This window comes from Urocitellus parryii, chromosome 4, assembly GCF_045843805.1.
Source record: "Urocitellus parryii isolate mUroPar1 chromosome 4, mUroPar1.hap1, whole genome shotgun sequence".
Lineage (NCBI taxonomy): Eukaryota > Metazoa > Chordata > Mammalia > Rodentia > Sciuridae > Urocitellus > Urocitellus parryii.
In genome coordinates this window covers 83,509,095-83,524,844 of record NC_135534.1, presented here as the reverse complement: position 1 = coordinate 83,524,844, position 15,750 = coordinate 83,509,095, and the positions used below count along the sequence as shown (strand labels likewise).

General features: G+C 38.3%; 1 pseudogene; it reads right to left on the bottom strand.

Annotated features, from left to right (window-relative positions):
• Positions 1-6,444: 6,444 nt before the first annotated feature.
• Positions 6,445-7,190, bottom strand: LOC113187981 (large ribosomal subunit protein uL30 pseudogene; annotated as a pseudogene).
• Positions 7,191-15,750: the final 8,560 nt, after the last annotated feature.

Genomic DNA, 15,750 nt, shown 5'->3' with positions numbered 1-15,750 from the left:
TTAAGCTCTTTACATGCCAGACTATAACACAGAAGTCTCCAGTTATTTTAACAGAGAAAACTTAATACAAAGAATGGCTAACTAGGTTTGGAAGAGCTGAAAAGAAAAAAAAAAGAAAACTCTAAGGTATCAAAGAGATAACAAGTGAAAAACTCAGTTCCTACCCCTAGAACTTGGAAAATAAAAGAAAGAGGTTGAAATTGCTAAAACCTACCAGCCTGGAGGACAAATTCAGTGTAGCTAGGATCCTCTGAGGAGAAGCACCTCTAAGAGATACTGAGCACTATAGCTGATGGCCCAGGTTAGGCAGAGAGAAGTGTTGCATTTGACTGATTCTGCAAATAAAGCAAAAACTGCTCATTGGAATCACCTGCTACTACCAGAATGCGCTTACCCTGACAAGGTGGAGACGCATTGCTGAGGTAATGCTGGAAGGCCCAGGAAGCTTCCAGCCTTCCTGTAGCACCACCTTCTGGCAGAGACTACCAGGGAGCAGCTGGCAAAGGAGTAAGGTGATGGCATTGTAGAGTCCCAGGGCCAAGTATAGAAAGACTGATTTGAAGCTGGAAGAAAATAATTTAGTGATTGACATAGTTGGTTACTTTGAAATTACTAGAGATGATACTGAGTTTTTGGTCAGTAACACATAATCAGTATTTTCTAAAATTTTCCTTTGAGCAACATAAACACTCCTTTATTTATTCTTTTCCACATCAGAATTCCTATACCTATAGGTGTGCTTATAAACCCAGTAACTATTGTGCCCCACCATAATACACAGCAGGTGTCTACTTATCACATTCCATCACACACCCAATAATTCTGTCATCCAATCAGCTAATATTTGAGTGCCTACTGTATGCCACCTGTTATTCTAGGATTCTTAGTTATGTGGTTGAGAGTAACCTATTCCTCTGAATAAGACAATGAAGGAAAGACTTTCTTCTCCAAAACAAACCTAACTAAAATGCAGACATTAGTTGGGCATGTTGGTCTGACTTCTAGCCCTCTCACAACAGTATTCATAAATCCCTTACTCTATATAGCCTCTTACCATTCACATGCACTTTCTCATGAATCGTCAGAACAACTTGTGGAAAAACTAGGGAGAAATTAATATACTCATATCATGAAGTGCCGCAGTCTGGCTGGGCACAATTCAGGAGCCACTTGTCAAAAGAAACTAACTTTATTTTTAGAACTACAAACGCCAAACAAAACAGCTCCTCAGGAAAAAACCCTCAGAGCCCAACTGCCACCATGGGCTTCCCACAAGCCTCTCACCCCCCCCCCAAGCCTCACCACCTCCCACAATCCTCCTGCTCTTGAGACTGATTGGCTGGGTCGCATGGGCGGAGCCAAAGAAGTCCCCCAATGAGCAGCTCCGTGGTCTGAAAGGGCAGGGAAACAGTCCAATGAACATCACCGCAGAGGAGCCAATCAGCTAGATGTTGCTGGGGCCGCTGTGAGCCAATCATCAGCAGGCAGCTGGAAGTTTGCTGGCAGCTGGAAGTTTGCTAGGGCCCCTTTGGCTGTGGCTCTCAACAATGAAGTAAAAAGAGCAAAGCTCAGAGAGATTGTGAGTTTACAAATAGTCATATATGCAGCTGAGTCAGTACGTACACCAAACCTTCCCATTCAAAATCCACAACAGAATGTCCTCTGCATATATTAGCTTATCATATTGGCTGGTGGCGCAGTCCTTCTGGGGAAAACTCAAAAATTATTCTATACTCTCCCCACAACAGGCAAACAAATCACCTGTAGCCCACATCATTACACTCAACCAGCTCAGCTACCTCACTTGACTGAACACAGATAGCGTCTTATCTGACATAAGATGGAGAGAATGCTGGGGCTGCCTGAAACCTAAAAGGCAAACTAAGGACAGTAGAGAGCCTCACTGATGATCAGGGCTCTTAACAATAAAATATGAGGACTTACAGAAATAATAACCTGGAACACACACAAGATCCTTTCTATCAGAAGGATAATTCTCAGCCAATGCAAATAGTGAGGGGACACACACACAGACACACACACACACACACACACACCACAGTCTAATCGGAAACTTATCTTGGATGAGTAAGTGCCATGACTTTCTGAGAGGTGCACAGAAGACTCTACAAATGCCTTCAGAGATACAGTGACAATTTCCACAACTGGTTTCCTAAGACTACAACTCTAGCCCAAAACCAATCTCAGCTTCACAGACCCATCAGGAAAGCTTTTTTAAAATTTTATTTATTAATTTTAATTAGGTATATATGACAGCAGAATGCATTTTGATTCATTTTACATGGAAAACTTTTACTGTAAAAAAAAACTTTTACTGTAACAGTAAAATTCTAATTTCCTTAGAGTTGGGAATTTTGTTTTTGCTATAATTGGTTTTCAGATTAGACTGTGGTGTGTGTGTGTGTGTGTGTATGTATGTGTGTGGTGTATCCCCCTCACTATTTTACATACTAACCCCCTAAATACACACATATCCCCAATGCTATGAACACTTGTGCATTGGCCAGTATATACTTTGATTGGCATGCAAAAGAAGAAAAAAAAGAGTGTACCTTTCATCTCTCTTTCACTCCTCCATCTCTCTACCACTCCCCACATAAATATGCATGGCACCTCATAACTGCATATCTAATAAACACAAGAGGCACAAGACGGGATTGTTTGAATGAAGAAAACCAGACCCAAGAAGGGAAATCATGTCAAACCCCTACTTCTGTCAATGAAAACAGACATTTATATTGCTCCATTAAACTGAGTTAGGTGGGGAGGATACAAAGGGATATAATTTATCTTTAATGTGCATGAATTATTTCATGGCCCTCCATCCCCAATTTCAGTCAAACAGATCAATGAGAACAAGCAAAGCTCCTTGAGAAACAGAGTATAGCCTTTCATCTCAGAGATTTCAAAGATCTTTCACAAACACTCATTAGACCCAACCCCATTCCATAGACAGTGAGTGGAAATCCCAACTTTGGCCATAAAATGGTCGTTACCTCTATCTTCCTTTTTTAAAATATTTTTTGGAATAGGTGCTAATTATATATATTAGAGAGAGAGAGAATTTTTTAATATTTATTTTTTAGTTTTCGGCGGACACAACATCTTTATTTGTATGTGGTGCTGAGGATCGAACCCAGTGCCGAGCGCATGCCAGGCGAACATGCTAGCTACCGCTTGAGCCACATCCCCAGACCCTTTACCTCTATCTTCCAATCCAACCTTGCTCCATAACTTCTTTCCAGTAGGGTCTGATTAAGTAGTCATTTTATTTACTCATTTACTTCTTTTATTCAACCCTTAGGGAAATAGCCAGGTATGTTCTTTATGAGTATACATCTATAAGGCTACAAAGTGGACTTCTCCCTTGGTGATTTTCCAAGGATAAAAGATGATCACTAGGAGAGTTGGCTCAGCAAGAAAGAGTGGAAGGGATTAAAGCCAGGGTATCTGATTTCCATCCTCAAGACATTTGGTCATGTCCCAAAACTTAAGAAGTATTGAAATATCAATCTCACTACCCTCTGAGGTTGATATCTTATCATGAGTGCCTGCCATCATCAGTGCTTATCCACGTCATCTCATTGCATTTCCTAAATTACTGCTGCGGTCAGAAAGATGTGGTTGGTGTGCTGGGAATGTAGATTAGTGGTAGAATGCTTGCCTAGTATGTTTTGAGGCTCTGGATTCAATTCCCAGCACTGCAATTTTTTGTAAAAAAATTGTGGGCATAGATCTATCTTTGTCGTATAATAACTATGTGACCTTGGACAAGATTAATTACCCTTGAAACCTCAGTTTCCTCGTCTGTAAAATAATAATAGTAGCATCAATCACACAGAGTTGTAAGAATTCAATGAGGAAACTCCTGTGAAGTATTTAACATAATGCACAGGTTAAGTATTTAATAAATATTAACAGATATTTAAGTTCACCACAACTCCATGAAGCAAGTGTGAGGTATCATTAGGCCCTTTTGCAGACAAGGAAATAAAGACTCAAAGATAAAGCCATTTACCAAGGTGTGCCAAGCCCAGACTCATTGGAGGTGTGACTGACCCAAATTATACACAGGTACACACCCTGTGTACAGAATGGATAACTGTGCACATCTGAGGGGGCTTGCAGTTACCATCCCAACCTGGCTGTGGCCCAGTTAGCCCCAAAGAGGAGTGCAAGGAGCATAAGAGCAACATAAAAGTGGGGAAGGCAAAAGATTGGAGATTAGGACAGCCCAGGCAGGAATCAGGAACCTTTTATATAAGAACTAAAGGAACAGCAAGTAAAGTGCCTCTTCCTGAAACACTGTTATCATTTCTTTCATTAAAATGAGGATCAGAGAGGTTGGATGGCCTGATCCGTTAAGCCATATGGCCAGAAAATGGCACAGCCAGGACTAACTCCCAGGCTTTCTGGTTCCAGAGTTCATACTCTTAACTCTACAGCACAGCTTTACCTGGTTTCATGGCTGTGATCTCTAAGCCACCACACACTGTTAACTCTTTTCTGGGTTTGTAGCTGCAGAGCATATTCTTGCCTTACCTGAAGGAAGAAAAGGAAGCAATAACTTTTACTAGGCACCTCCTGTATGCCCAACTCCTTGCTAAATGCCTTGCAGATGTTCATTTAATTATCATAAAAACACAGGAAGGGAAGTTCAATTTTACAGAGAAGGAAACAGAGATTCAATATTCAATTAAAGTAAATTTCCCAAGGGCACCACAAGAGCAGGATCAGCTGATAGTTGAGAGGAGAAATATATTCAAAACACCACTTTACACCAGAATATGAAACTATCTTTAAAGTGTATAAAGGATGATGGATTAAGCCTGCGGCCTAAAACCAGCCTTGCAGACAATCCATGAGAAGTAAAGAGGTGTCTAGGCTAGGGTGACAGGCTTTAGACCCATAAACTCAGGATTTTTATCATCCTGCCTTTGTCTAGCAAATAACATTAATATATAATGATATTGCTTAGTGAAGAAAGTCATAAACTCAGAGGACTCACTCAGTTTGATTTGGTTCCAAACCTAAAGCTACCTTTCTCCTGTGATTACATCTGGCATTTTGCTCCAAGACAACTTTCTGACTAATTTTCCTTTACTGCAGGCATATTTGGGTCTCTGGACTATAATTGGAGTCTTTAATATGCCATCAGCATCTGACTATAATAACTTTCATCCTTTGGGTTTCAGAGTCTTTTGTAGCGATCATTTGTAGTGTTTAACAAGCAAACACAACAAGCACCAGGACCAAGTAGGGAAACAGAGTCTGAAATGGGTAAATATCTACCTTGATCTAGGCCCTTCTCCAAATTGTCCACATTACAGAATGCTCCCATAGCTTGGGCTTGAGATCTGAATGGCATGGCTACAATGGCAAATAAAGGCCATAAATTCTAGGCAAAAAGTCAGGATAGGTAGTCTGGTGCCAAACTATAACACATTTAAAAATAAGACGTCATAGGAGATCTTGTACATCAGCTCACTAAACTCAAATTCAACTCATCAGCATGCTTCTTCCACATACTAGAATAGAAATAGCAACAACAGGCCCTGTGCCTCTTTTAGTGGTTGATCTTATCAAGCTCTCAGGATCTCCTGAGTAATCCAGTTAAGTGGTATTTAGCATATAGGTTAACCTTTGCCATTCATCAGTGTTCAAGATCAGAGATATGACAGCCACAGCAGTTGTGAGATGCAACTATAGCAGATCAAATCTAGAGACACATGAAAAGGATTACACACCAAGGTCACATAAGGCTTATCCCAGGAGTACAGGATTGGCTTAACATCCAAAGACCAATCATGGCAATAAACCATATTAATAAAATAAATGGGAAAAATCATGATCATCTCAAATAGATAAAAAGTATTTGACAAAATCCAACACATTCCAGTGATAAAATATTTCATGAACTAAGAATAGAAGGATCTTCCTCAGGAAAGAGCCTAGACATCCATCAATAGATGAAAGAATAAAGAAAATGTATATATACAATGTAGTTTTATTCAGCCATAAAGAACAGTGAAATTATGTCATTTGCAAGAAAATGGATGGAAATTGAGAATATTATGTTAAGCAAAATAAGTCAAACTCAGAAAGTCACGGGTCATATTTTTATCTCATATATGGAATCTATAGAGGAAAGAAATAGGGGAGTAGTAGGGAGTAGAAGGGAGTAGATCTCATGAAAATAGAAGAGATACTAGTAGAGTAGAGGAAGGCACCAGAGGAAGGAGGCAGGGAAGGAAAGGGGAGGTACTGGGGAATGATATTGACCAAATTATATTATTATAGTGGTGTGCATGTATGAATATGTAACAAAAAATTCCTATATATGATTATAATGCACCAATTTTTTTTGAGAGCAGGTACTGTTTTATTAACTGACCAGATTACAAAAATACCACAGTAGATACCTTAGTTCATCCTTCTAATAAGCCTGTTGATCTGGTCTTCCCTGTTGCCAGCATCTCCACCTTCTACAAAATAGGTGGTCTTTTTCTTCATTCCACCTCTTGTAGAAGATAATTTGAAAGGCCACAGGAAGTTATTTGCTTCTTTGAAGCGTTTTCCAACAGTGTAGATCTCATGAATCAGATCTTCCATGCAGATGATGCCATATTTACCAAGAGATCGAGCAATCAAAGCTTTATCTGTCAAGGCAATTAGTTTCTTGTTGCTTTTGCCATATCCACGCTTGTAGATTAGTTCATTCCCTGATTTCAGGTTTGGGTACCCCTGTGCAATGTAAGGTTCCACGATCCTCAGCATGTTAATTGAAGCCTTGTTGAGCTTAACAAAGGTGCTATTGAAGATCTGGCAAAGGTGAAGAAGTTGTAACACCTTACGAACCTTTGGGCTCACACCATTGTTACCTCTGATCCTGATAACAATTGCCAATTTGGGTTCTGCAGGTACATAGAAGTTGCCAGGTTTTCTTGCCATTCTAGCCATCGAATCTCTGTTCTGTACATTTGCCTATATTCCTTGTGGTAATGCTTGGCTTTTTCATAGATTAACTTCTTCCTTGCCTTTCAAAGCATCTTTTGGGCAAACTTCTTCCTCAGGCACTTTACCTTCAACTCTGCATAATTCCTTTGCTTTTTCTTAAGAGTTTATGGCACAGCAGGAACCTTCTTTTTCTTCCCTTTGGCACCCTCCATGTTTCCAGCCAGAAAAAGAGGTATAATGCACCAATTTATAAAAAGGAAAAATTTCTTCAACCTGATAAAGACCATTTACAAAAAAAAAAAAAAAAAAAACATATTTAACAGTAAAGGATTGAATGCTTTCTCCTTAGGTCAGGAACAGGAATAGCCATGTTCACCTCTTTTATTCAACTTAATACTAGGTGTTCTAGCCAAGGCAATTAGTCAAAAAAAAAAAAAAAAAAGCAAATAAATAACTTCCAGATGGCATGGTTTTGTATATTGAGAATTCTAAGGAATCTACTAATGAACAATCAGAACTAGAAATTGAATTCAGTGATATCCCAGGATACAAGATCAATAAGCAAAAGTCAGCTACATTTCTATACACTAGCATGAACAATCAAAAATAAGAAAACAATTTTATTCACAATATCATTAAAAAGAATAAAACACTTAGGAATAAATTTGACTAAGTATAAGAGAACTGCTAAACATTGTTAAAAGAAATTAAAAGCCTAACTTTCACCATTCTTATTCAATATAGTTCTTGAAACTCTAGTCAGAGCAATCAGGCAAGAAAAATAAATTAAGGAGATACAAATAGGAAAAGAATAAGTCAAACTAACTCTGTCTGCTCAGGACATGATTCTATACCTAGAAGACCCAAAAAAATTTCACCAGAAGACTTCTAGAGTTGTTTAAATTTAGCAAAGTATCAGGATTCAAGATCAACAATGAACAAAAAATATTAATAGCTTTCTTACATTCCAATAGTGAATCTGCCTAGAAATAAATTAAAAAAAAACTATTCCATTCATAATAACCTCAAAAGTAAAAAAAAAAAATTCTTAGGAATAAGTCCAACTAAGGAGATGAAAGACCTCTACAAAAATATTTTAATACACTGAAGAAAGAAATTGAAGAAATCCTTAGATAGAAAGACCTACCATGTTCCTGAATAAGTAGAATTAATATCATCAAAATGGCCATATTACTAAGAGCAATCCACAGATTCAATGCAATTCCCATCAAAATGCCAATGATATTCTTTACAGTACTAGGGGGGAAAAGCAGTTCTAAAATTCATATGGAGGAATAAAAGACCCAGAAGAGCCAAAGCGATTCTAAGTTAAAAAAAAAAAAGTGATGCTGGAGGCTTTATAATAACTGACTTCAAATTATACTACAGAGATATACTAAAAAAAAACAGAATGGTACTGGCATAAAAACAAACGTGAAGATGAATGAAATAGACAAGAAGTCTCAGAGATAAATCCACACAAATAAAGTCATCTGATCCTTGGCAAAGGTGCCAAAAGTATATGTTGGAAAAAAGTACATCCTTTTTAACAAATGGTGCTAGAAAAACTGGATGTACATATGTAGAAGAATGAAACTAGATCTCTACCTCTCACCTTGCACAAAAATCAACTCAAAATGGATCAAAGTCCTAGAAATTAGACCAGAAATCGTGAAACTGCTAAAAGAAAACATGGGAACAACACTCCAATATGTTCTAATTAGGCACTGAGTTCCTTAAAAAGATTCCTAAAGCTCAAGAATTAAAATCCAGAATCAATAAGTGGGATGGCATCAGATTAAAAAGCCTCTAAACATCAATGGAAATAATTAAGATCATGAAGATAGAGCCTGCAGAATTGGAGAAAATATTTGCCAGCTACCCTCTAACATGGGATTAAGAACCAGAATACATAAAGAACTCAAAAAAAACTTAACACTCCCAAAACTAATAATCCATTTAATTAATGGACAAAAGAGCTAAAGAGATATTGGCCAACAAATATATGAAAAATGCTCAACATTCCTAGAAATCAGGGAAATGTAAATCAAAACTACACTGAGATTTCATCAGACCCCAGTTATAATGGCAATCATAAAGAATACACATAATGATAATTGGTAGCATAAATGTGGGGAATGAGGTATACTTACACATTTTTGATGGGACTGAAAATTGACACAACCACTTAAGAAAACAGTATGGAAACCCCTCAAGAAACAAAGGATGGAATTAACATACCCCTCTCCTTGGTATTTATCGAAAGAACTAAAATCAGCATGCTACAGGGATATGTGCATACCAGTATCTGTAGCAGCACAATCCACAATAGCCAAGTTATGGAACCAACCTAGGTTCCTAACAATAGACAAATGGATAAACAAAATGTGGTATGTATACACAATGGAATTCTACTCCAATATTTCTTCTTAGAATGAAATTATGTAATTTGCTGGTAAATGAATGGGAATGAAGAAATCATGCTAAGTGAAATAAGCCAGATTCAGAAAGTCCAGGGTCAAATATTTTCTCTCAGATGCAGAATCTAGAAAGAAAAAAAAAGGGAATAAAAGGGGAGGATTTCACATAAATAGAAGGGAAATCAGCAGTGTAGAAATGGAGTACCAAGAGGAAAGGAGAAAGGGAGGAAAGGGGGAAGAACATGAGGAATGAAGTTGACCAAATTATCCTATGTGTACGTATAAATACATAATAATGGAATCCAATTTTGTATATAACTATAAGGCACTAATTTAAAAATAAATAAACAGTAGATTAGAAGAAGGGGATCAGGGAGAGGGAGGAGGGGAGAGAAGGGATAGTACTGGGGATTGAAATAGAGAAAACTATGTTACATGCATTTATGAATGTCAAAAAGAATCCCACTATTATATATACCTATAATATACTAAACAATAAAAAAGAAATTGAAAAAAAGAAATTAAAAGCCTAAAAAAATAAAATGACATCCCATACTCATGGATTGAAAGTCTTAATATTGTTAATATGGCACTACTACCCAAATTGATTTACAGATCCAGTGAAACTCTCTCCGGTCCTAAAATTCATGTGGAAATGCAAGGAACTCAGAACTGCCAAAATAATTTCAAAATGGAAAAATAAGATGGAAGATTCACACTTTCAAAACTTACTATGAAATTGTAATAATCAAGACACTATGCTGCTGACATTAGAATAGAAATATAAATACATGGCATAAAATTGAGAATCCAAATAGAGTCATTTTACATATATAGTCCTCTTACATTTATAGTCAATTGATTTTCAACAATACCCATATAATTTGATGAGGAAAGAATATTCTTTTCAATAAATGGTCTGGGAAAACTGAATAGCCACATGCAAAAGAATAAAGTTGGAACCCTACCTCACACCATATATAAAAATAAGCCTGCCCAGGCACTGACACACAACTATAATCCCAGCGGCTCTTGAAGCTGAGACAGGAGGATCACGAGTTGATAGCTTCAGCAAAAGTGAGGTGCTAAGCAATTCAGTGAGACACTGTCTCTAAATAAAATATAAAATAGGGCTGGGGATGTGGCTCAGTGATTGAGTGCCCTTGAGTTCAATTCCTGGTACCAAAAATAAATAAATAAATAAGTCTGAATGGATTACAGACTTAAATTTAAAGCTAAAGCTAGAAACTTTTAGAAGAAAATGTAATTAAATTTTTGTAACCTAAGGTTAGGCAACAATTTTCTTAGATAAGACACCAAATACACACACACAAAAAAAAAAAAGAAAAAGAAAAAATAGGTAAATTGGACTTTATCAAAATGTAAAACTTTTGTGCTTCAAAGGACATTGTGATGAAATTCATGGGATGCAAAAAAAAAAATTGCAAACCATATGTCTGATAAGGAATTTGTATCCAGAAACCAAATGCAATATTCTTTAACTCTTACAAGACAACAACCAAAAGAAAAATAATTCAATTTTAAAATATGCAAAGGATTTGAATAGACATTTCTATATACAGAAAATATAATAGTGGTTACTAAGGACTAGGGGGAGGAAGCAATAAGGAGTTATTTTTTTAATGGGTACAGAGTTTCAGTTTGGGGTGATTAAAAGGTTCTGAAGGTGGACAGTGATGATGGTTGCACAGCATCATAAATGTAATTAATGCCACTGAGTTATATGCTTGAATTGGTTAAAATGGATGGATGCAGTAATGTAATAACATTATAATTCCTGCAATATCAGACTCAGGAAACTGAGGCAGGAAGATTGAAAGTTCAAGGCCAGACTGGACAACTTAGCAAGATCCTGTCTCAGAATAAAAAGTAAAAGGGCTGGGGATGTAGGTCAGTGTAAGAGCACCCCTGGATTCAATCCCCATTTTTTAAAAAGTAGGGGGATATTAAAATAATACATTTTTGTATACTTTACCTCAATAAAAAGCATTTGTTAATTTAAAATATATCATTAATTAAGATATATCACTGATTAATTTTATTGAAGTCACTCTGCCTAGTGAGAAAATATGTTTGAACCCATATCAGATAGGTTTCCTTTCCTGCACAACCTGGGTCTTAGGAAGGAATAAGGCCATAAGATAACCCTCTAGATTCTAAGGAAACAAGGTGGGAAGTGGATGAGACCAGATTTGATTCTGCTCTGAAGGAAGCTTCTGGAGGAAGCATATGAATAGTGTAAGCCGATCACACTGCCCTATTGTAGAAATCATCCCATCCTGTTGGCATGACAGCTCATAGCTCTTTCTCCAGCTTTCCTGGTAGATAAAACATAGCAGTGTATCCAACTGAAACACTGTCCAGGAAAGGCCACTAACTGAGTCCCCCATAAACCACATCCAATCTAAAGAGAAGCACAAAAAGCCCAGGAGAGTCTTCTACCCACAGACCAGGTTGGGCAAATAGAGTAGCCAATTTCTCCTTTGTTCGTACCCCCAATAAATGTCCTCAGCCTTTTAAAAACTGGTATTCAGTTTGAGACTACTTGGGTTAAAGCGTGTAGATGGGCCAGAGGAGGATCGAAATAGCCTGCATAAAAATTCCTAGAGCCAGTTAACATACATCCTTGTGGACTGCACCTTTCCTCAGTAGATGCCTCTGGGGTTCCCCTCATTCTTGGAGCACTAAAGTGATATTAACAACTTTTTAAACGACTAAAGGAAACTATTTTTTTATGTATTTCTCCAGAAATTCCCAAAGCAGTCTACATTCCATTCATTTGTGTGTGTGTGTGTGTGTGTGTGTGTGTGTGTGTTTCAGTTGTAGATGGACACAATAACTTTATTTTTTTTTATGTGATGCTGGGGATTGAACCCAGTGCCCCACACATGCTAGGCAAGCACTCTTACCACTTACCCACAACCCGGCCCCAAACTTTTCATTCATTTATTCAACAAATACTTACTGAGTGCCCCTTGGGTATCAGAGCACCCACAAGCTGGAGAAGTAAACAAGCCAATCCAGGTCTTTTTACATAAGATGCTTAGGATCCAATAGTGCTCAAAATCTGAACCACTGGCTTCAAAACTCTTATTCTCCAGTAGATCCTCAGTAGACCCATATAAGGCATTAGGGGTGCAGTGGTACAGGCATGGGATTTGGAGCGAATGAGTTCAAATCTCAACTCTCATTTCCCAGTTGTGCTACCTTGAGTAAGAATCAGCTTCTCTGGGTCTTACCTATGATACAGAGGGAATAATCTCCTATCTACCTGAGTTGGTGGAAGAACTTCATTATTCATGAAAATAATTTTATAGGGAGGTAGGGGAGATATGGGAGCTGTTAATGTTAATAAAATAATATTCATTCCCCAACTGTAGATTTCTTCAGGAAGAAATTCTGATAGAAGACACAGTTTTGAGTGTCAGGGAGTCTCGAGTCAGGTTTCTATCAACATCTTGGAACGTGTCACAACCTCAGTCCTACCAGATTGAAGATGGGAATATCACCCACCCATTGCCTTCTAGCACTGTTGTGAGTATGCTTATGACTTCTTACAGGTCTCCTTGAAGCTGAAAGTACTAAATATTCCAAAGAAAAAAAATAAAAAGACTATCTATTAGAAGAAAACCATTATCAGTTTTTACAATAATAAGAAAATAAATGTATATTGCTAACATGCCATTGGCCACATCCTGACGAGTGTTATATTAGAGAAGTAGAATCAAAAGGATGTTTATATATAGCAGATTTACAGTAAGGAATTGACTAGGGCAACTGTGGAGGTGTCTTGTGTCCACAACTTGATGAGATAGGCCAGCAGGCCTGAGTCCTGGGAAGAGTTGCAGTTGGAGTCTGAGGTAGTCTGCTGGCAGAATTCCCTCTTCTTCCAGGGGAGTTGGCTGATTAGAGGTGACTCATTCACATTATGGAGAATGATCATCCTTACAGAAAGTCTTCTGTTTTAAATATTATTAACCTCATCTTTAAAAAAAAAAAAAAGACCTTCACAAAAGCATCTATAACAATGTTTGAAAAAAACATCTGGGTTAATAGCCTAGCCAAGCTGACTCATAAAATTAGCCATCATTAAACATGCCCTATGAATGTGTTTCTTCAACTTGCCCTAAATGGTCACTATTTTCCCTGCTTGGTCCACCTCCTGGTCTCAGGGGTTGCTTGCTGCTCCTCAGCCTCCAATGTGTGTGTTTCACGCCCTGAGGAGTCTCTTTGGTGTCACTCACCCACAGCCTGCCCACGTGTACAGAAGAGCCTGCCTCAGCCTGGCCTTCTGATCTTCTCCCCACCAGGGAAGACAGGGTCAGTGGAAGCCCAGCTTTTCCAACAGTCCCCCAAAACCATTTCTCAAAGTGTAGTCCCCACACCAGTGACATCCACATTGCCTGGAATCTTGTTGGAAGAGTAAATTCAGGGCCTCCCCAACCCTACTGAATCAGATGACCTTGGTGGGGCCCCGCAGTCTGGTTTTAATAAATCCTCCAGGAGACTCAAATGTGGGCTCAGGCTTGAGGACCACTGGCTTAAGAGAGAAGAAGCCCAACAGATGCTGCAGGAGAGAAACTCCTGGGCCACCAACATTCTTTTCTCCTTTCTCGAATCTCTGAACACATTCCCTCTGAGATTTCAGGCCTGGTTTCTCAGAAGACCAGTTTTCCAAAGAGTAAATCACAGTTATTACACATCAATTTTAAATCACAATTGTTTCTAACTTTAAGTATTTACCCTCCCAAAGTCAAAATAGCTTAAGGTTGTACTAAGACAACGGAACAACCTCTAGTCATTCTTTTAACCCTCAAAACAATCCCAGAGACTAAGTACCTAATGTTATTCATTTCACAGATCAGGAAACTGGGATGTAAAGAAGTCAAGTTGTATACTGAGGAATTTGGCTGCAGAGTCACATCCCTAACTACCATGTTGCCTGGAGTGGAACCTTTCTTTTAGGTTCTGAGCTGCTTGTATCTTGACCCTGACGGCTGATAAGACCCCACATTATACCAAGGTGGATGTGAGTATCTGTATCTACCCATGGGCCTCCACTGAAAATGTGGTTTCCTAAGTGTACTTGCTTCAGAGCATTTTCCCAAGGGCCTGTAACCCCCCTCAGAGATGTGCTGCCAGCATCATTGAACCAAGTAATTTGATCCATATATTTCAGCGACTCCCAGTTATACTGACCCAGATGATCAATGGGATTTCAGAATTGCCAAGAAGAGTTTGCACCAATGGCCCATTTCCCTGTCTTGGGGCCTGGAAGATTTGCTTAGTGCCAAAGCTGTGCTTACACATTTAGCAGTATTTATCACACAGCAGAAGCCTACATTCTCAGAACTTAAACAAGTACAGTAAGCTTTATATGATAAATAGTGCCAAAGACTGTCCCATTAGGCAAATATTCTGATTAGTAGGAAGCTGCCATACGTCCTATATATGGCTTGTTAATTTAAACAAATTCCAGAATCATGAATCATGATTTTGTAGAGTTAAAAGAGTCCTACTATTTAATCAACAGACATTCCCAATGCTCAGATCCCCTGATCACAGTCCCTGTCATTTGATTGGACAGACATTAGGTGGTAGAAATCCATCCCCAAATCCACCCCACTCTGTGTCAGGCAACCCTTCCTTCTAATGAACCAAGACCTCTCTCTCTACATCTCTCTACAGCCTCATGATTTGGTTCCTCAGCTTAATCTTTTATATATATATATATATATTTTTAGGTGTAGGTGGACACAATGCCTTTATTTTATTTACTTTTTTTTGTGTGTGTGGTGCTGAGGATTGAACGCAGAGCCTCACATATGCTAGACGAGCGTTCTGCCACTGAGCTACAACCCTAGCCCCATCAGCCTAATCTTTTACTTTACCTTCAGATTCATGAGGACAATGATGGCATCCTCCTCAAGTCTTCCTTCTCAAAGCCTCGGCTCTGAGATACCTTTTACCAGTTAAGCATCAACTCCACTCTGACTTTGTCCATATCCCCTCACAGTATGATTACCAGAACTGAACCCCATACTCCAGGGCACATTCTGATCAAGGAAAAGAGAAACAAAGTGAGTCCCTTTGAATAGTGTATTAGGATATAAATCTAGCTAACACCACTGTGATGTGTCTTCATAGACAGAGAATGGAGTCTATTTATACATAGACTAATAATACATGCACATAAACTCCAGGCACCTACGAGTCTGTTAAATAGTAAAAAAGCATTTATAAATGCTCAAAAGATAACTTCAAACAATTTCAAAACACATTAATGGTCCTCACCCCTCCCAGACTTCTCTATAACTTTAATTTCTATTAC